We start from the raw sequence: 21,456 nt of genomic DNA, 5'->3' as shown, positions 1-21,456 counted from the left end.
TGCTTCCAACCATCCACAATACAGTGAAACGGCCCCAAAACAGGGGAGAGATGAATTGGGTCCGAGGAACCTGTTCAACCGGACATTGAACCGGAGGCATGACTTCAGTGGGTTTAGGACGGTACTTGGGAAAATCATATCTCAATTGCTTTTAGCCTAATTGTTGTGATAAACTTATTAAATAGGTAAGTATCAACTCTATTTGATAAGTTTTATTTGAATGCACTCTGCGTTAGCGGAGTGCAGCCTAAAGAATGGAAGTGAGCGATTTGCACTAACTTAAAAGTTAGTTTATTAAGGGAAATTTTACAATTAGTATTGATGTTTCCGAGACAGTTCCAAATATCAAATATACAGTAAACGCAAGCAGGGGAACTATTAGAATGGCCTTTACAAGTATATGGGGTGTGTTTGGAGCAATGGTTATTGCTGAAATTGTCATTTACAAAAAGTATCCGCGCTCGATGAGGCTTAACTTTTTCGATCACCGAACTTGGTTTTGGCCACCAAATCGTCAATCTTAGTCCGAAATGGCTCATTTTTTGTGGGCATGCTCCACTTGAGCCATAGTTGGGGATAAAACAAAAAAATCTGGCACAGCAAACCATTTTGCACAAGTTTTTACCGATTTCCAAAAAAGTATCCGCGCTCGATGAGGCTTAACTTTTTCGATCACCGAACTTTGTTTTGGTCACCAAATCGTCAATTTTAGTCCGAATTGGCTCATTTTTTGTGGGCATGCTCCACTTGAGCCATAGTTTGGGATAAAACAAAAAAATCTGGCACAGCGAACCATTTTGCACAAGTTTTTACCGATTTCCAAAAAAGTATCCGCGCTCGATGAGGCTTAACTTTTTCGATCACCGAACTTTGTTTTGGTCACCAAATCGTCAATTTTAGTCAGAATTGGCTCATTTTTTGTGGGCATGCTCCACTTGAGCCATAATTTGGGATAAAACAAAAAAATCTGGCACATCGAACCATTTTGGACAAGTTTTTACCAATTTCCAAAAAAGTATCCGCGCTCGATGAGGCTTAACTTTTTCGATCACCGAGGCTTTTTGAGGCTCTAAAATGTGTAAATATCGAATAAAAGTTTTCTACGAGGTTTGAATACTCAAAAGAAAAAGCCTACAACACCTGGTGTTCCCAAGCGGTCACCCATCCAAGTACTAACCAGGCCCAATGTTGCTTAACTTCGGTGATCGGACGAGAACCGGTGCATTCAACATGGTATGGTCGTAGGCATTTGCGTAAGTTGGAGCGAATTTATATACAACAGTATTGTATTGTAGTCTTATATTCATATACAGGATCACTTTAACTCGCCGCCTTGCGGTTTGCAAAATAGTCACTTAATACATGCAATTTTAGCCACGTTTGTGTTATAATTTATGCAATTCGTAGCCATACAGTGTATTATGACCAACGCACAAACTTTTTGCTTCCAACCATCCACAATACAGTGAAACGGCCCCAAAACAGGGGAGAGATGAATTGGGTCCGAGGAACCTGTTCAACCGGACATTGAACCGGAGGCATGACTTCAGTGGGTTTAGGACGGTACTTGGGAAAATCATATCTCAATTGCTTTTAGCCTAATTGTTGTGATAAACTTATTAAATAGGTAAGTATCAACTCTATTTGATAAGTTTTATTTGAATGCACTCTGCGTTAGCGGAGTGCAGCCTAAAGAATGGAAGTGAGCGATTTGCACTAACTTAAAAGTTAGTTTATTAAGGGAAATTTTACAATTAGTATTGATGTTTCCGAGACAGTTCCAAATATCAAATATACAGTAAACGCAAGCAGGGGAACTATCAGAATGGCCTTTACAAGTATATGGGGTGTGTTTGGAGCAATGGTTATTGCTGAAATTGTCATTTACAAAAAGTATCCGCGCTCGATGAGGCTTAACTTTTTCGATCACCGAACTTGGTTTTGGCCACCAAATCGTCAATCTTAGTCCGAAATGGCTCATTTTTTGTGGGCATGCTCCACTTGAGCCATAGTTGGGGATAAAACAAAAAAATCTGGCACAGCAAACCATTTTGCACAAGTTTTTACCGATTTCCAAAAAAGTATCCGCGCTCGATGAGGCTTAACTTTTTCGATCACCGAACTTTGTTTTGGTCACCAAATCGTCAATTTTAGTCCGAATTGGCTCATTTTTTGTGGGCATGCTCCACTTGAGCCATAGTTTGGGATAAAACAAAAAAATCTGGCACATCGAACCATTTTGGACAAGTTTTTACCAATTTCCAAAAAAGTATCCGCGCTCGATGAGGCTTAACTTTTTCGATCACCGAGGCTTTTTGAGGCTCTAAAATGTGTAAATATCGAATAAAAGTTTTCTACGAGGTTTGAATACTCAAAAGAAAAAGCCTACAACACCTGGTGTTCCCAAGCGGTCACCCATCCAAGTACTAACCAGGCCCAATGTTGCTTAACTTCGGTGATCGGACGAGAACCGGTGCATTCAACATGGTATGGTCGTAGGCATTTGCGTAAGTGGGAGCGAATTTATATACAACAGTATTTTATTGTAGTCTTATATTCATATACAGGATCACTTTAACTCGCCGCCTTGCGGTTTGCAAAATAGTCACTTAATACATGCAATTTTAGCCACGTTTGTGTTATAATTTATGCAATTCGTAGCCATACAGTGTATTATGACCAACGCACAAACTTTTTGCTTCCAACCATCCACAATACAGTGAAACGGCCCCAAAACAGGGGAGAGATGAATTGGGTCCGAGGAACCTGTTCAACCGGACATTGAACCGGAGGCATGACTTCAGTGGGTTTAGGACGGTACTTGGGAAAATCATATCTCAATTGCTTTTAGCCTAATTGTTGTGATAAACTTATTAAATAGGTAAGTATCAACTCTATTTGATAAGTTTTATTTGAATGCACTCTGCATTAGCGGAGTGCAGCCTAAAGAATGGAAGTGAGCGATTTGCACTAACTTAAAAGTTAGTTTATTAAGGGAAATTTTACAATTAGTATTGATGTTTCCGAGACAGTTCCAAATATCAAATATACAGTAAACGCAAGCAGGGGAACTATTAGAATGGCCTTTACAAGTATATGGGGTGTGTTTGGAGCAATGGTTATTGCTGAAATTGTCATTTACAAAAAGTATCCGCGCTCGATGAGGCTTAACTTTTTCGATCACCGAACTTGGTTTTGGCCACCAAATCGTCAATCTTAGTCCGAAATGGCTCATTTTTTGTGGGCATGCTCCACTTGAGCCATAGTTGGGGATAAAACAAAAAAATCTGGCACAGCAAACCATTTTGCACAAGTTTTTACCGATTTCCAAAAAAGTATCCGCGCTCGATGAGGCTTAACTTTTTCGATCACCGAACTTTGTTTTGGTCACCAAATCGTCAATTTTAGTCCGAATTGGCTCATTTTTTGTGGGCATGCTCCACTTGAGCCATAGTTTGGGATAAAACAAAAAAATCTGGCACAGCGAACCATTTTGCACAAGTTTTTACCGATTTCCAAAAAAGTATCCGCGCTCGATGAGGCTTAACTTTTTCGATCACCGAACTTTGTTTTGGTCACCAAATCGTCAATTTTAGTCCGAATTGGCTCATTTTTTGTGGGCATGCTCCACTTGAGCCATAGTTTGGGATAAAACAAAAAAATCTGGCACATCGAACCATTTTGGACAAGTTTTCACCAATTTCCAAAAAAGTATCCGCGCTCGATGAGGCTTAACTTTTTCGATCACCGAGGCTTTTTGAGGCTCTAAAATGTGTAAATATCGAATAAAAGTTTTCTACGAGGTTTGAATACTCAAAAGAAAAAGCCTACAACACCTGGTGTTCCCAAGCGGTCACCCATCCAAGTACTAACCAGGCCCAATGTTGCTTAACTTCGGTGATCGGACGAGAACCGGTGCATTCAACATGGTATGGTCGTAGGCATTTGCGTAAGTGGGAGCGAATTTATATACAACAGTATTGTATTGTAGTCTTATATTCATATACAGGATCACTTTAACTCGCCGCCTTGCGGTTTGCAAAATAGTCACTTAATACATGCAATTTTAGCCACGTTTGTGTTATAATTTATGCAATTCGTAGCCATACAGTGTATTATGACCAACGCACAAACTTTTTGCTTCCAACCATCCACAATACAGTGAAACGGCCCCAAAACAGGGGAGAGATGAATTGGGTCCGAGGAACCTGTTCAACCGGACATTGAACCGGAGGCATGACTTCAGTGGGTTTAGGACGGTACTTGGGAAAATCATATCTCAATTGCTTTTAGCCTAATTGTTGTGATAAACTTATTAAATAGGTAAGTATCAACTCTATTTGATAAGTTTTATTTGAATGCACTCTGCGTTAGCGGAGTGCAGCCTAAAGAATGGAAGTGAGCGATTTGCACTAACTTAAAAGTTAGTTTATTAAGCGAAATTTTACAATTAGTATTGATGTTTCCGAGACAGTTCCAAATATCAAATATACAGTAAACGCAAGCAGGGGAACTATTAGAATGGCCTTTACAAGTATATGGGGTGTGTTTGGAGCAATGGTTATTGCTGAAATTGTCATTTACAAAAAGTATCCGCGCTCGATGAGGCTTAACTTTTTCGATCACCGAACTTGGTTTTGGCCACCAAATCGTCAATCTTAGTCCGAAATGGCTCATTTTTTGTGGGCATGCTCCACTTGAGCCATAGTTGGGGATAAAACAAAAAAATCTGGCACAGCAAACCATTTTGCACAAGTTTTTACCGATTTCCAAAAAAGTATCCGCGCTCGATGAGGCTTAACTTTTTCGATCACCGAACTTTGTTTTGGTCACCAAATCGTCAATTTTAGTCCGAATTGGCTCATTTTTTGTGGGCATGCTCCACTTGAGCCATAGTTTGGGATAAAACAAAAAAATCTGGCACATCGAACCATTTTGGACAAGTTTTTACCAATTTCCAAAAAAGTATCCGCGCTCGATGAGGCTTAACTTTTTCGATCACCGAGGCTTTTTGAGGCTCTAAAATGTGTAAATATCGAATAAAAGTTTTCTACGAGGTTTGAATACTCAAAAGAAAAAGCCTACAACACCTGGTGTTCCCAAGCGGTCACCCATCCAAGTACTAACCAGGCCCAATGTTGCTTAACTTCGGTGATCGGACGAGAACCGGTGCATTCAACATGGTATGGTCGTAGGCATTTGCGTAAGTGGGAGCGAATTTATATACAACAGTATTGTATTGTAGTCTTATATTCATATACAGGATCACTTTAACTCGCCGCCTTGCGGTTTGCAAAATAGTCACTTAATACATGCAATTTTAGCCACGTTTGTGTTATAATTTATGCAATTCGTAGCCATACAGTGTATTATGACCAACGCACAAACTTTTTGCTTCCAACCATCCACAATACAGTGAAACGGCCCCAAAACAGGGGAGAGATGAATTGGGTCCGAGGAACCTGTTCAACCGGACATTGAACCGGAGGCATGACTTCAGTGGGTTTAGGACGGTACTTGGGAAAATCATAGCTCAATTGCTTTTAGCCTAATTGTTGTGATAAACTTATTAAATAGGTAAGTATCAACTCTATTTGATAAGTTTTATTTGAATGCACTCTGCGTTAGCGGAGTGCAGCCTAAAGAATGGAAGTGAGCGATTTGCACTAACTTAAAAGTTAGTTTATTAAGGGAAATTTTACAATTAGTATTGATGTTTCCGAGACAGTTCCAAATATCAAATATACAGTAAACGCAAGCAGGGGAACTATTAGAATGGCCTTTACAAGTATATGGGGTGTGTTTGGAGCAATGGTTATTGCTGAAATTGTCATTTACAAAAAGTATCCGCGCTCGATGAGGCTTAACTTTTTCGATCACCGAACTTGGTTTTGGCCACCAAATCGTCAATCTTAGTCCGAAATGGCTCATTTTTTGTGGGCATGCTCCACTTGAGCCATAGTTGGGGATAAAACAAAAAAATCTGGCACAGCAAACCATTTTGCACAAGTTTTTACCGATTTCCAAAAAAGTATCCGCGCTCGATGAGGCTTAACTTTTTCGATCACCGAACTTTGTTTTGGTCACCAAATCGTCAATTTTAGTCCGAATTGGCTCATTTTTTGTGGGCATGCTCCACTTGAGCCATAGTTTGGGATAAAACAAAAAAATCTGGCACATCGAACCATTTTGGACAAGTTTTTACCAATTTCCAAAAAAGTATCCGCGCTCGATGAGGCTTAACTTTTTCGATCACCGAGGCTTTTTGAGGCTCTAAAATGTGTAAATATCGAATAAAAGTTTTCTACGAGGTTTGAATACTCAAAAGAAAAAGCCTACAACACCTGGTGTTCCCAAGCGGTCACCCATCCAAGTACTAACCAGGCCCAATGTTGCTTAACTTCGGTGATCGGACGAGAACCGGTGCATTCAACATGGTATGGTCGTAGGCATTTGCGTAAGTGGGAGCGAATTTATATACAACAGTATTGTATTGTAGTCTTATATTCATATACAGGATCACTTTAACTCGCCGCCTTGCGGTTTGCAAAATAGTCACTTAATACATGCAATTTTAGCCACGTTTGTGTTATAATTTATGCAATTCGTAGCCATACAGTGTATTATGACCAACGCACAAACTTTTTGCTTCCAACCATCCACAATACAGTGAAACGGCCCCAAAACAGGGGAGAGATGAATTGGGTCCGAGGAACCTGTTCAACCGGACATTGAACCGGAGGCATGACTTCAGTGGGTTTAGGACGGTACTTGGGAAAATCATAGCTCAATTGCTTTTAGCCTAATTGTTGTGATAAACTTATTAAATAGGTAAGTATCAACTCTATTTGATAAGTTTTATTTGAATGCACTCTGCGTTAGCGGAGTGCAGCCTAAAGAATGGAAGTGAGCGATTTGCACTAACTTAAAAGTTAGTTTATTAAGGGAAATTTTACAATTAGTATTGATGTTTCCGAGACAGTTCCAAATATCAAATATACAGTAAACGCAAGCAGGGGAACTATTAGAATGGCCTTTACAAGTATATGGGGTGTGTTTGGAGCAATGGTTATTGCTGAAATTGTCATTTACAAAAAGTATCCGCGCTCGATGAGGCTTAACTTTTTCGATCACCGAACTTGGTTTTGGCCACCAAATCGTCAATCTTAGTCCGAAATGGCTCATTTTTTGTGGGCATGCTCCACTTGAGCCATAGTTGGGGATAAAACAAAAAAATCTGGCACAGCAAACCATTTTGCACAAGTTTTTACCGATTTCCAAAAAAGTATCCGCGCTCGATGAGGCTTAACTTTTTCGATCACCGAACTTTGTTTTGGTCACCAAATCGTCAATTTTAGTCCGAATTGGCTCATTTTTTGTGGGCATGCTCCACTTGAGCCCTAGTTTGGGACAAAACAAAAAAATCTGGCACAGCGAACCATTTTGCACAAGTTTTTACCGATTTCCAAAAAAGTATCCGCGCTCGATGAGGCTTAACTTTTTCGATCACCGAACTTTGTTTTGGTCACCAAATCGTCAATTTTAGTCCGAATTGGCTCATTTTTTGTGGGCATGCTCCACTTGAGCCATAGTTTGGGATAAAACAAAAAAATCTGGCACATCGAACCATTTTGGACAAGTTTTTACCAATTTCCAAAAAAGTATCCGCGCTCGATGAGGCTTAACTTTTTCGATCACCGAGGCTTTTTGAGGCTCTAAAATGTGTAAATATCGAATAAAAGTTTTCTATGAGGTTTGAATACTCAAAAGAAAAAGCCTACAACACCTGGTGTTCCCAAGCGGTCACCCATCCAAGTACTAACCAGGCTCAATGTTGCTTAACTTCGGTGATCGGACGAGAACCGGTGCATTCAACATGGTATGGTCGTAGGCATTTGCGTAAGTGGGAGCGAATTTATATACAACAGTATTGTATTGTAGTCTTATATTCATATACAGGATCACTTTAACTCGCCGCCTTGCGGTTGGCAAAATAGTCACTTAATACATGCAATTTTAGCCACGTTTGTGTTATAATTTATGCAATTCGTAGCCATACAGTGTATTATGACCAACGCACAAACTTTTTGCTTCCAACCATCCACAATACAGTGAAACGGCCCCAAAACAGGGGAGAGATGAATTGGGTCCGAGGAACCTGTTCAACCGGACATTGAACCGGAGGCATGACTTCAGTGGGTTTAGGACGGTACTTGGGAAAATCATAGCTCAATTGCTTTTAGCCTAATTGTTGTGATAAACTTATTAAATAGGTAAGTATCAACTCTATTTGATAAGTTTTATTTGAATGCACTCTGCGTTAGCGGAGTGCAGCCTAAAGAATGGAAGTGAGCGATTTGCACTAACTTAAAAGTTAGTTTATTAAGGGAAATTTTACAATTAGTATTGATGTTTCCGAGACAGTTCCAAATATCAAATATACAGTAAACGCAAGCAGGGGAACTATTAGAATGGCCTTTACAAGTATATGGGGTGTGTTTGGAGCAATGGTTATTGCTGAAATTGTCATTTACAAAAAGTATCCGCGCTCGATGAGGCTTAACTTTTTCGATCACCGAACTTGGTTTTGGCCACCAAATCGTCAATCTTAGTCCGAAATGGCTCATTTTTTGTGGGCATGCTCCACTTGAGCCATAGTTGGGGATAAAACAAAAAAATCTGGCACAGCAAACCATTTTGCACAAGTTTTTACCGATTTCCAAAAAAGTATCCGCGCTCGATGAGGCTTAACTTTTTCGATCACCGAACTTTGTTTTGGTCACCAAATCGTCAATTTTAGTCCGAATTGGCTCATTTTTTGTGGGCATGCTCCACTTGAGCCATAGTTTGGGATAAAACAAAAAAATCTGGCACAGCGAACCATTTTGCACAAGTTTTTACCGATTTCCAAAAAAGTATCCGCGCTCGATGAGGCTTAACTTTTTCGATCACCGAACTTTGTTTTGGTCACCAAATCGTCAATTTTAGTCCGAATTGGCTCATTTTTTGTGGGCATGCTCCACTTGAGCCATAATTTGGGATAAAACAAAAAAATCTGGCACATCGAACCATTTTGGACAAGTTTTTACCAATTTCCAAAAAAGTATCCGCGCTCGATGAGGCTTAACTTTTTCGATCACCGAGGCTTTTTGAGGCTCTAAAATGTGTAAATATCGAATAAAAGTTTTCTACGAGGTTTGAATACTCAAAAGAAAAATCCTACAACACCTGGTGTTCCCAAGCGGTCACCCATCCAAGTACTAACCAGGCCCAATGTTGCTTAACTTCGGTGATCGGACGAGAACCGGTGCATTCAACATGGTATGGTCGTAGGCATTTGCGTAAGTGGGAGCGAATTTATATACAACAGTATTGTATTGTAGTCTTATATTCATATACAGGATCACTTTAACTCGCCGCCTTGCGGTTTGCAAAATAGTCACTTAATACATGCAATTTTAGCCACGTTTGTGTTATAATTTATGCAATTCGTAGCCATACAGTGTATTATGACCAACGCACAAACTTTTTGCTTCCAACCATCCACAATACAGTGAAACGGCCCCAAAACAGGGGAGAGATGAATTGGGTCCGAGGAACCTGTTCAACCGGACATTGAACCGGAGGCATGACTTCAGTGGGTTTAGGACGGTACTTGGGAAAATCATATCTCAATTGCTTTTAGCCTAATTGTTGTGATAAACTTATTAAATAGGTAAGTATCAACTCTATTTGATAAGTTTTATTTGAATGCACTCTGCGTTAGCGGAGTGCAGCCTAAAGAATGGAAGTGAGCGATTTGCACTAACTTAAAAGTTAGTTTATTAAGGGAAATTTTACAATTAGTATTGATGTTTCCGAGACAGTTCCAAATATCAAATATACAGTAAACGCAAGCAGGGGAACTATTAGAATGGCCTTTACAAGTATATGGGGTGTGTTTGGAGCAATGGTTATTGCTGAAATTGTCATTTACAAAAAGTATCCGCGCTCGATGAGGCTTAACTTTTTCGATCACCGAACTTGGTTTTGGCCACCAAATCGTCAATCTTAGTCCGAAATGGCTCATTTTTTGTGGGCATGCTCCACTTGAGCCATAGTTGGGGATAAAACAAAAAAATCTGGCACAGCAAACCATTTTGCACAAGTTTTTACCGATTTCCAAAAAAGTATCCGCGCTCGATGAGGCTCAACTTTTTCGATCACCGAACTTTGTTTTGGTCACCAAATCGTCAATTTTTGTCCGAATTGGCTCATTTTTTGTGGGCATGCTCCACTTGAGCCATAGTTTGGGATAAAACAAAAAAATCTGGCACATCGAACCATTTTGGACAAGTTTTTACCAATTTCCAAAAAAGTATCCGCGCTCGATGAGGCTTAACTTTTTCGATCACCGAGGCTTTTTGAGGCTCTAAAATGTGTAAATATCGAATAAAAGTTTTCTACGAGGTTTGAATACTCAAAAGAAAAAGCCTACAACACCTGGTGTTCCCAAGCGGTCACCCATCCAAGTACTAACCAGGCCCAATGTTGCTTAACTTCGGTGATCGGACGAGAACCGGTGCATTCAACATGGTATGGTCGTAGGCATTTGCGTAAGTGGGAGCGAATTTATATACAACAGTATTGTATTGTAGTCTTATATTCATATACAGGATCACTTTAACTCGCCGCCTTGCGGTTTGCAAAATAGTCACTTAATACATGCAATTTTAGCCACGTTTGTGTTATAATTTATGCAATTCGTAGCCATACAGTGTATTATGACCAACGCACAAACTTTTTGCTTCCAACCATCCACAATACAGTGAAACGGCCCCAAAACAGGGGAGAGATGAATTGGGTCCGAGGAACCTGTTCAACCGGACATTGAACCGGAGGCATGACTTCAGTGGGTTTAGGACGGTACTTGGGAAAATCATATCTCAATTGCTTTTAGCCTAATTGTTGTGATAAACTTATTAAATAGGTAAGTATCAACTCTATTTGATAAGTTTTATTTGAATGCACTCTGCGTTAGCGGAGTGCAGCCTAAAGAATGGAAGTGAGCGATTTGCACTAACTTAAAAGTTAGTTTATTAAGGGAAATTTTACAATTAGTATTGATGTTTCCGAGACAGTTCCAAATATCAAATATACAGTAAACGCAAGCAGGGGAACTATTAGAATGGCCTTTACAAGTATATGGGGTGTGTTTGGAGCAATGGTTATTGCTGAAATTGTCATTTACAAAAAGTATCCGCGCTCGATGAGGCTTAACTTTTTCGATCACCGAACTTGGTTTTGGCCACCAAATCGTCAATCTTAGTCCGAAATGGCTCATTTTTTGTGGGCATGCTCCACTTGAGCCATAGTTGGGGATAAAACAAAAAAATCTGGCACAGGAAACCATTTTGCACAAGTTTTTACCGATTTCCAAAAAAGTATCCGCGCTCGATGAGGCTTAACTTTTTCGATCACCGAACTTTGTTTTGGTCACCAAATCGTCAATTTTAGTCCGAATTGGCTCATTTTTTGTGGGCATGCTCCACTTGAGCCATAGTTTGGGATAAAACAAAAAAATCTGGCACAGCGAACCATTTTGCACAAGTTTTTACCGATTTCCAAAAAAGTATCCGCGCTCGATGAGGCTTAACTTTTTCGATCACCGAACTTTGTTTTGGTCACCAAATCGTCAATTTTAGTCCGAATTGGCTCATTTTTTGTGGGCATGCTCCACTTGAGCCATAGTTTGGGATAAAACAAAAAAATCTGGCACATCGAACCATTTTGGACAAGTTTTTACCAATTTCCAAAAAAGTATCCGCGCTCGATGAGGCTTAACTTTTTCGATCACCGAGGCTTTTTGAGGCTCTAAAATGTGTAAATATCGAATAAAAGTTTTCTACGAGGTTTGAATACTCAAAAGAAAAAGCCTACAACACCTGGTGTTCCCAAGCGGTCACCCATCCAAGTACTAACCAGGCCCAATGTTGCTTAACTTCGGTGATCGGACGAGAACCGGTGCATTCAACATGGTATGGTCGTAGGCATTTGCGTAAGTGGGAGCGAATTTATATACAACAGTATTGTATTGTAGTCTTATATTCATATACAGGATCACTTTAACTCGCCGCCTTGCGGTTTGCAAAATAGTCACTTAATACATGCAATTTTAGCCACGTTTGTGTTATAATTTATGCAATTCGTAGCCATACAGTGTATTATGACCAACGCACAAACTTTTTGCTTCCAACCATCCACAATACAGTGAAACGGCCCCAAAACAGGGGAGAGATGAATTGGGTCCGAGGAACCTGTTCAACCGGACATTGAACCGGAGGCATGACTTCAGTGGGTTTAGGACGGTACTTGGGAAAATCATATCTCAATTGCTTTTAGCCTAATTGTTGTGATAAACTTATTAAATAGGTAAGTATCAACTCTATTTGATAAGTTTTATTTGAATGCACTCTGCGTTAGCGGAGTGCAGCCTAAAGAATGGAAGTGAGCGATTTGCACTAACTTAAAAGTTAGTTTATTAAGCGAAATTTTACAATTAGTATTGATGTTTCCGAGACAGTTCCAAATATCAAATATACAGTAAACGCAAGCAGGGGAACTATTAGAATGGCCTTTACAAGTATATGGGGTGTGTTTGGAGCAATGGTTATTGCTGAAATTGTCATTTACAAAAAGTATCCGCGCTCGATGAGGCTTAACTTTTTCGATCACCGAACTTGGTTTTGGCCACCAAATCGTCAATCTTAGTCCGAAATGGCTCATTTTTTGTGGGCATGCTCCACTTGAGCCATAGTTGGGGATAAAACAAAAAAATCTGGCACAGCAAACCATTTTGCACAAGTTTTTACCGATTTCCAAAAAAGTATCCGCGCTCGATGAGGCTTAACTTTTTCGATCACCGAACTTTGTTTTGGTCACCAAATCGTCAATTTTAGTCCGAATTGGCTCATTTTTTGTGGGCATGCTCCACTTGAGCCATAGTTTGGGATAAAACAAAAAAATCTGGCACATCGAACCATTTTGGACAAGTTTTTACCAATTTCCAAAAAAGTATCCGCGCTCGATGAGGCTTAACTTTTTCGATCACCGAGGCTTTTTGAGGCTCTAAAATGTGTAAATATCGAATAAAAGTTTTCTACGAGGTTTGAATACTCAAAAGAAAAAGCCTACAACACCTGGTGTTCCCAAGCGGTCACCCATCCAAGTACTAACCAGGCCCAATGTTGCTTAACTTCGGTGATCGGACGAGAACCGGTGCATTCAACATGGTATGGTCGTAGGCATTTGCGTAAGTGGGAGCGAATTTATATACAACAGTATTGTATTGTAGTCTTATATTCATATACAGGATCACTTTAACTCGCCGCCTTGCGGTTTGCAAAATAGTCACTTAATACATGCAATTTTAGCCACGTTTGTGTTATAATTTATGCAATTCGTAGCCATACAGTGTATTATGACCAACGCACAAACTTTTTGCTTCCAACCATCCACAATACAGTGAAACGGCCCCAAAACAGGGGAGAGATGAATTGGGTCCGAGGAACCTGTTCAACCGGACATTGAACCGGAGGCATGACTTCAGTGGGTTTAGGACGGTACTTGGGAAAATCATATCTCAATTGCTTTTAGCCTAATTGTTGTGATAAACTTATTAAATAGGTAAGTATCAACTCTATTTGATAAGTTTTATTTGAATGCACTCTGCGTTAGCGGAGTGCAGCCTAAAGAATGGAAGTGAGCGATTTGCACTAACTTAAAAGTTAGTTTATTAAGCGAAATTTTACAATTAGTATTGATGTTTCCGAGACAGTTCCAAATATCAAATATACAGTAAACGCAAGCAGGGGAACTATTAGAATGGCCTTTACAAGTATATGGGGTGTGTTTGGAGCAATGGTTATTGCTGAAATTGTCATTTACAAAAAGTATCCGCGCTCGATGAGGCTTAACTTTTTCGATCACCGAACTTGGTTTTGGCCACCAAATCGTCAATCTTAGTCCGAAATGGCTCATTTTTTGTGGGCATGCTCCACTTGAGCCATAGTTGGGGATAAAACAAAAAAATCTGGCACAGCAAACCATTTTGCACAAGTTTTTACCGATTTCCAAAAAAGTATCCGCGCTCGATGAGGCTTAACTTTTTCGATCACCGAACTTTGTTTTGGTCACCAAATCGTCAATTTTAGTCCGAATTGGCTCATTTTTTGTGGGCATGCTCCACTTGAGCCATAGTTGGGGATAAAACAAAAAAATCTGGCACAGCAAACCATTTTGCACAAGTTTTTACCGATTTCCAAAAAAGTATCCGCGCTCGATGAGGCTTAACTTTTTCGATCACCGAACTTTGTTTTGGTCACCAAATCGTCAATTTTAGTCCGAATTGGCTCATTTTTTGTGGGCATGCTCCACTTGAGCCATAGTTTGGGATAAAACAAAAAAATCTGGCACAGCGAACCATTTTGCACAAGTTTTTACCGATTTCCAAAAAAGTATCCGCGCTCGATGAGGCTTAACTTTTTCGATCACCGAACTTTGTTTTGGTCACCAAATCGTCAATTTTAGTCCGAATTGGCTCATTTTTTGTGGGCATGCTCCACTTGAGCCATAGTTTGGGATAAAACAAAAAAATCTGGCACATCGAACCATTTTGGACAAGTTTTTACCAATTTCCAAAAAAGTATCCGCGCTCGATGAGGCTTAACTTTTTCGATCACCGAGGCTTTTTGAGGCTCTAAAATGTGTAAATATCGAATAAAAGTTTTCTACGAGGTTTGAATACTCAAAAGAAAAAGCCTACAACACCTGGTGTTCCCAAGCGGTCACCCATCCAAGTACTAACCAGGCCCAATGTTGCTTAACTTCGGTGATCGGACGAGAACCGGTGCATTCAACATGGTATGGTCGTAGGCATTTGCGTAAGTGGGAGCGAATTTATATACAACAGTATTGTATTGTAGTCTTATATTCATATACAGGATCACTTTAACTCGCCGCCTTGCGGTTTGCAAAATAGTCACTTAATACATGCAATTTTAGCCACGTTTGTGTTATAATTTATGCAATTCGTAGCCATACAGTGTATTATGACCAACGCACAAACTTTTTGCTTCCAACCATCCACAATACAGTGAAACGGCCCCAAAACAGGGGAGAGATGAATTGGGTCCGAGGAACCTGTTCAACCGGACATTGAACCGGAGGCATGACTTCAGTGGGTTTAGGACGGTACTTGGGAAAATCATATCTCAATTGCTTTTAGCCTAATTGTTGTGATAAACTTATTAAATAGGTAAGTATCAACTCTATTTGATAAGTTTTATTTGAATGCACTCTGCGTTAGCGGAGTGCAGCCTAAAGAATGGAAGTGAGCGATTTGCACTAACTTAAAAGTTAGTTTATTAAGCGAAATTTTACAATTAGTATTGATGTTTCCGAGACAGTTCCAAATATCAAATATACAGTAAACGCAAGCAGGGGAACTATTAGAATGGCCTTTACAAGTATATGGAGTGTGTTTGGAGCAATGGTTATTGCTGAAATTGTCATTTACAAAAAGTATCCGCGCTCGATGAGGCTTAACTTTTTCGATCACCGAACTTGGTTTTGGCCACCAAATCGTCAATCTTAGTCCGAAATGGCTCATTTTTTGTGGGCATGCTCCACTTGAGCCATAGTTGGGGATAAAACAAAAAAATCTGGCACAGCAAACCATTTTGCACAAGTTTTTACCGATTTCCAAAAAAGTATCCGCGCTCGATGAGGCTTAACTTTTTCGATCACCGAACTTTGTTTTGGTCACCAAATCGTCAATTTTAGTCCGAATTGGCTCATTTTTTGTGGGCATGCTCCACTTGAGCCATAGTTTGGGATAAAACAAAAAAATCTGGCACATCGAACCATTTTGGACAAGTTTTTACCAATTTCCAAAAAAGTATCCGCGCTCGATGAGGCTTAACTTTTTCGATCACCGAGGCTTTTTGAGGCTCTAAAATGTGTAAATATCGAATAAAAGTTTTCTACGAGGTTTGAATACTCAAAAGAAAAAGCCTACAACACCTGGTGTTCCCAAGCGGTCACCCATCCAAGAACTAACCAGGCCCAATGTTGCTTAACTTCGGTGATCGGACGAGAACCGGTGCATTCAACATGGTATGGTCGTAGGCATTTGCGTAAGTGGGAGCGAATTTATATACAACAGTATTGTATTGTAGTCTTATATTCATATACAGGATCACTTTAACTCGCCGCCTTGCGGTTTGCAAAATAGTCACTTAATACATGCAATTTTAGCCACGTTTGTGTTATAATTTATGCAATTCGTAGCCATACAGTGTATTATGACCAACGCACAAACTTTTTGCTTCCAACCATCCACAATACAGTGAAACGGCCCCAAAACAGGGGAGAGATGAATTGGGTCCGAGGAACCTGTTCAACCGGACATTGAACCGGAGGCATGACTTCAGTGGGTTTAGGACGGTACTTGGGAAAATCATATCTCAATTGCTTTTAGCCTAATTGTTGTGATAAACTTATTAAATAGGTAAGTATCAACTCTATTTGATAAGTTTTATTTGAATGCACTCTGCGTTAGCGGAGTGCAGCCTAAAGAATGGAAGTGAGCGATTTGCACTAACTTAAAAGTTAGTTTATTAAGCGAAATTTTACAATTAGTATTGATGTTTCCGAGACAGTTCCAAATATCAAATATACAGTAAACGCAAGCAGGGGAACTATTAGAATGGCCTTTACAAGTATATGGGGTGTGTTTGGAGCAATGGTTATTGCTGAAATTGTCATTTACAAAAAGTATCCGCGCTCGATGAGGCTTAACTTTTTCGATCACCGAACTTGGTTTTGGCCACCAAATCGTCAATCTTAGTCCGAAATGGCTCATTTTTTGTGGGCATGCTCCACTTGAGCCATAGTTGGGGATAAAACAAAAAAATCTGGCACAGCAAACCATTTTGCACAAGTTTTTACCGATTTCCAAAAAAGTATCCGCGCTCGATGAGGCTTAACTTTTTCGATCACCGAACTTTGTTTTGGTCACCAAATCATCAATTTTAGTCCGAATTGGCTCATTTTTTGTGGGCATGCTCCACTTGAGCCATAGTTTGGGATAAAACAAAAAAATCTGGCACATCGAACCATTTTGGACAAGTTTTTACCAATTTCCAAAAAAGTATCCGCGCTCGATGAGGCTTAACTTTTTCGATCACCGAGGCTTTTTGAGGCTCTAAAATGTGTAAATATCGAATAAAAGTTTTCTACGAGGTTTGAATACTCAAAAGAAAAAGCCTACAACACCTGGTGTTCCCAAGCGGTCACCCATCCAAGTACTAACCAGGCCCAATGTTGCTTAACTTCGGTGATCGGACGAGAACCGGTGCATTCAACATGGTATGGTCGTAGGCATTTGCGTAAGTGGGAGCGAATTTATATACAACAGTATTGTATTGTAGTCTTATATTCATATACAGGATCACTTTAACTCGCCGCCTTGCGGTTTGCAAAATAGTCACTTAATACATGCAATTTTAGCCACGTTTGTGTTATAATTTATGCAATTCGTAGCCATACAGTGTATTATGACCAACGCACAAACTTTTTGCTTCCAACCATCCACAATACAGTGAAACGGCCCCAAAACAGGGGAGAGATGAATTGGGTCCGAGGAACCTGTTCAACCGGACATTGAACCGGAGGCATGACTTCAGTGGGTTTAGGACGGTACTTGGGAAAATCATATCTCAATTGCTTTTAGCCTAATTGTTGTGATAAACTTATTAAATAGGTAAGTATCAACTCTATTTGATAAGTTTTATTTGAATGCACTCTGCGTTAGCGGAGTGCAGCCTAAAGAATGGAAGTGAGCGATTTGCACTAACTTAAAAGTTAGTTTATTAAGCGAAATTTTACAATTAGTATTGATGTTTCCGAGACAGTTCCAAATATCAAATATACAGTAAACGCAAGCAGGGGAACTATTAGAATGGCCTTTACAAGTATATGGGGTGTGTTTGGAGCAATGGTTATTGCTGAAATTGTCATTTACAAAAAGTATCCGCGCTCGATGAGGCTTAACTTTTTCGATCACCGAACTTGGTTTTGGCCACCAAATCGTCAATCTTAGTCCGAAATGGCTCATTTTTTGTGGGCATGCTCCACTTGAGCCATAGTTGGGGATAAAACAAAAAAATCTGGCACAGCAAACCATTTTGCACAAGTTTTTACCGATTTCCAAAAAAGTATCCGCGCTCGATGAGGCTTAACTTTTTCGATCACCGAACTTTGTTTTGGTCACCAAATCGTCAATTTTAGTCCGAATTGGCTCATTTTTTGTGGGCATGCTCCACTTGAGCCATAGTTGGGGATAAAACAAAAAAATCTGGCACAGCAAACCATTTTGCACAAGTTTTTACCGATTTCCAAAAAAGTATCCGCGCTCGATGAGGCTTAACTTTTTCGATCACCGAACTTTGTTTTGGTCACCAAATCGTCAATTTTAGTCCGAATTGGCTCATTTTTTGTGGGCATGCTCCACTTGAGCCATAGTTTGGGATAAAACAAAAAAATCTGGCACATCGAACCATTTTGGACAAGTTTTTACCAATTTCCAAAAAAGTATCCGCGCTCGATGAGGCTTAACTTTTTCGATCACCGAGGCTTTTTGAGGCTCTAAAATGTGTAAATATCGAATAAAAGTTTTCTACGAGGTTTGAATACTCAAAAGAAAAAGCCTACAACACCTGGTGTTCCCAAGCGGTCACCCATCCAAGTACTAACCAGGCCCAATGTTGCTTAACTTCGGTGATCGGACGAGAACCGGTGCATTCAACATGGTATGGTCGTAGGCATTTGCGTAAGTGGGAGCGAATTTATATACAACAGTATTGTATTGTAGTCTTATATTCATATACAGGATCACTTTAACTCGCCGCCTTGCGGTTTGCAAAATAGTCACTTAATACATGCAATTTTAGCCACGTTTGTGTTATAATTTATGCAATTCGTAGCCATACAGTGTATTATGACCAACGCACAAACTTTTTGCTTCCAACCATCCACAATACAGTGAAACGGCCCCAAAACAGGGGAGAGATGAATTGGGTCCGAGGAACCTGTTCAACCGGACATTGAACCGGAGGCATGACTTCAGTGGGTTTAGGACGGTACTTGGGAAAATCATATCTCAATTGCTTTTAGCCTAATTGTTGTGATAAACTTATTAAATAGGTAAGTATCAACTCTATTTGATAAGTTTTATTTGAATGCACTCTGCGTTAGCGGAGTGCAGCCTAAAGAATGGAAGTGAGCGATTTGCACTAACTTAAAAGTTAGTTTATTAAGCGAAATTTTACAATTAGTATTGATGTTTCCGAGACAGTTCCAAATATCAAATATACAGTAAACGCAAGCAGGGGAACTATTAGAATGGCCTTTACAAGTATATGGAGTGTGTTTGGAGCAATGGTTATTGCTGAAATTGTCATTTACAAAAAGTATCCGCGCTCGATGAGGCTTAACTTTTTCGATCACCGAACTTGGTTTTGGCCACCAAATCGTCAATCTTAGTCCGAAATGGCTCATTTTTTGTGGGCATGCTCCACTTGAGCCATAGTTGGGGATAAAACAAAAAAATCTGGCACAGCAAACCATTTTGCACAAGTTTTTACCGATTTCCAAAAAAGTATCCGCGCTCGATGAGGCTTAACTTTTTCGATCACCGAACTTTGTTTTGGTCACCAAATCGTCAATTTTAGTCCGAATTGGCTCATTTTTTGTGGGCATGCTCCACTTGAGCCATAGTTTGGGATAAAACAAAAAAATCTGGCACATCGAACCATTTTGGACAAGTTTTTACCAATTTCCAAAAAAGTATCCGCGCTCGATGAGGCTTAACTTTTTCGATCACCGAACTTGGTTTTGGCCACCAAATCGTCAATCTTAGTCCGAAATGGCTCATTTTTTGTGGGCATGCTCCACTTGAGCCATAGTTGGGGATAAAACAAAAAAATCTGGCACAGCAAACCATTTTGCACAAGTTTTTACCGATTTCCAAAAAAGTATCCGCGCTCGATGAGGCTTAACTTTTTCGATCACCGAACTTTGTTTTGGTCACCAAATCGTCAATTTTAGTCCGAATTGGCTCATTTTTTGTGGGCATGCTCCACTTGAGCCATAGTTTGGGATAAAACAAAAAAATCTGGCACATCGAACCATTTTGGACAAGTTTTTACCAATTTCCAAAAAAGTATCCGCGCTCGATGAGGCTTAACTTTTTCGATCACCGAGGCTTTTTGAGGCTCTAAAATGTGTAAATATCGAATAAAAGTTTTCTACGAGGTTTGAATACTCAAAAGAAAAAGCCTACAACACCTGGTGTTCCCAAGCGGTCACCCATCCAAGAACTAACCAGGCCCAATGTTGCTTAACTTCGGTGATCGGACGAGAACCGGTGCATTCAACATGGTATGGTCGTAGGCATTTGCGTAAGTGGGAGCGAATTTATATACAACAGTATTGTATTGTAGTCTTATATTCATATACAGGATCACTTTAACTCGCCGCCTTGCGGTTTGCAAAATAGTCACTTAATACATGCAATTTTAGCCACGTTTGTGTTATAATTTATGCAATTCGTAGCCATACAGTGTATTATGACCAACGCACAAACTTTTTGCTTCCAACCATCCACAATACAGTGAAACGGCCCCAAAACAGGGGAGAGATGAATTGGGTCCGAGGAACCTGTTCAACCGGACATTGAACCGGAGGCATGACTTCAGTGGGTTTAGGACGGTACTTGGGAAAATCATATCTCAATTGCTTTTAGCCTAATTGTTGTGATAAACTTATTAAATAGGTAAGTATCAACTCTATTTGATAAGTTTTATTTGAATGCACTCTGCGTTAGCGGAGTGCAGCCTAAAGAATGGAAGTGAGCGATTTGCACTAACTTAAAAGTTAGTTTATTAAGCGAAATTTTACAATTAGTATTGATGTTTCCGAGACAGTTCCAAATATCAAATATACAGTAAACGCAAGCAGGGGAACTATTAGAATGGCCTTTACAAGTATATGGGGTGTGTTTGGAGCAATGGTTATTGCTGAAATTGTCATTTACAAAAAGTATCCGCGCTCGATGAGGCTTAACTTTTTCGATCACCGAACTTGGTTTTGGCCACCAAATCGTCAATCTTAGTCCGAAATGGCTCATTTTTTGTGGGCATGCTCCACTTGAGCCATAGTTGGGGATAAAACAAAAAAATCTGGCACAGCAAACCATTTTGCACAAGTTTTTACCGATTTCCAAAAAAGTATCCGCGCTCGATGAGGCTTAACTTTTTCGATCACCGAACTTTGTTTTGGTCACCAAATCATCAATTTTAGTCCGAATTGGCTCATTTTTTGTGGGCATGCTCCACTTGAGCCATAGTTTGGGAT

The 21,456-nt window shown here is 39.8% G+C and overlaps 15 non-coding genes across 15 annotated transcripts; all 15 read right to left on the bottom strand.

The window, feature by feature from the left end:
• Positions 1–1,128: 1,128 nt before the first annotated feature.
• Positions 1,129–1,247, bottom strand: LOC142346461 (5S ribosomal RNA). Its single transcript, XR_012759520.1, has one exon. It is a non-coding gene; the product is annotated as a 5S ribosomal RNA (ribosomal RNA).
• Positions 1,248–2,382: 1,135 nt separating this feature from the next.
• On the bottom strand, positions 2,383–2,501 carry LOC142346460 (5S ribosomal RNA). Its single transcript, XR_012759519.1, has one exon. It is a non-coding gene; the product is annotated as a 5S ribosomal RNA (ribosomal RNA).
• Positions 2,502–3,824: 1,323 nt separating this feature from the next.
• On the bottom strand, positions 3,825–3,943 carry LOC142346459 (5S ribosomal RNA). Its single transcript, XR_012759518.1, has one exon. It is a non-coding gene; the product is annotated as a 5S ribosomal RNA (ribosomal RNA).
• Positions 3,944–5,078: 1,135 nt separating this feature from the next.
• Positions 5,079–5,197, bottom strand: LOC142346458 (5S ribosomal RNA). The gene has a single exon (XR_012759517.1). It is a non-coding gene; the product is annotated as a 5S ribosomal RNA (ribosomal RNA).
• Positions 5,198–6,332: 1,135 nt separating this feature from the next.
• On the bottom strand, positions 6,333–6,451 carry LOC142346457 (5S ribosomal RNA). Its single transcript, XR_012759516.1, has one exon. It is a non-coding gene; the product is annotated as a 5S ribosomal RNA (ribosomal RNA).
• A 1,323-nt stretch (positions 6,452–7,774) lies between these two features.
• Positions 7,775–7,893, bottom strand: LOC142347100 (5S ribosomal RNA). Its single transcript, XR_012760123.1, has one exon. It is a non-coding gene; the product is annotated as a 5S ribosomal RNA (ribosomal RNA).
• A 1,323-nt stretch (positions 7,894–9,216) lies between these two features.
• On the bottom strand, positions 9,217–9,335 carry LOC142347043 (5S ribosomal RNA). Its single transcript, XR_012760069.1, has one exon. It is a non-coding gene; the product is annotated as a 5S ribosomal RNA (ribosomal RNA).
• Positions 9,336–10,470: 1,135 nt separating this feature from the next.
• LOC142346456 (5S ribosomal RNA) lies at positions 10,471–10,589 on the bottom strand. Its single transcript, XR_012759515.1, has one exon. It is a non-coding gene; the product is annotated as a 5S ribosomal RNA (ribosomal RNA).
• Positions 10,590–11,912: 1,323 nt separating this feature from the next.
• Positions 11,913–12,031, bottom strand: LOC142346454 (5S ribosomal RNA). Its single transcript, XR_012759513.1, has one exon. It is a non-coding gene; the product is annotated as a 5S ribosomal RNA (ribosomal RNA).
• Positions 12,032–13,166: 1,135 nt separating this feature from the next.
• Positions 13,167–13,285, bottom strand: LOC142346453 (5S ribosomal RNA). The gene has a single exon (XR_012759512.1). It is a non-coding gene; the product is annotated as a 5S ribosomal RNA (ribosomal RNA).
• Positions 13,286–14,796: 1,511 nt separating this feature from the next.
• LOC142346452 (5S ribosomal RNA) lies at positions 14,797–14,915 on the bottom strand. The gene has a single exon (XR_012759511.1). It is a non-coding gene; the product is annotated as a 5S ribosomal RNA (ribosomal RNA).
• A 1,135-nt stretch (positions 14,916–16,050) lies between these two features.
• On the bottom strand, positions 16,051–16,169 carry LOC142347089 (5S ribosomal RNA). The gene has a single exon (XR_012760112.1). It is a non-coding gene; the product is annotated as a 5S ribosomal RNA (ribosomal RNA).
• Positions 16,170–17,304: 1,135 nt separating this feature from the next.
• LOC142346451 (5S ribosomal RNA) lies at positions 17,305–17,423 on the bottom strand. Its single transcript, XR_012759510.1, has one exon. It is a non-coding gene; the product is annotated as a 5S ribosomal RNA (ribosomal RNA).
• A 1,323-nt stretch (positions 17,424–18,746) lies between these two features.
• Positions 18,747–18,865, bottom strand: LOC142346449 (5S ribosomal RNA). Its single transcript, XR_012759509.1, has one exon. It is a non-coding gene; the product is annotated as a 5S ribosomal RNA (ribosomal RNA).
• Positions 18,866–20,376: 1,511 nt separating this feature from the next.
• Positions 20,377–20,495, bottom strand: LOC142347087 (5S ribosomal RNA). Its single transcript, XR_012760111.1, has one exon. It is a non-coding gene; the product is annotated as a 5S ribosomal RNA (ribosomal RNA).
• Positions 20,496–21,456: the final 961 nt, after the last annotated feature.

The sequence above is a fragment of the Convolutriloba macropyga genome, chromosome 9 (genome assembly GCF_964194025.1).
Source record: "Convolutriloba macropyga chromosome 9, txConMacr16.3, whole genome shotgun sequence".
In the NCBI taxonomy this organism is placed as follows: Eukaryota; Metazoa; Xenacoelomorpha; order Acoela; family Convolutidae; genus Convolutriloba; species Convolutriloba macropyga.
Note: the sequence above shows the minus strand (reverse complement) of the source record. Positions and strands in the feature narration are given on the sequence as shown.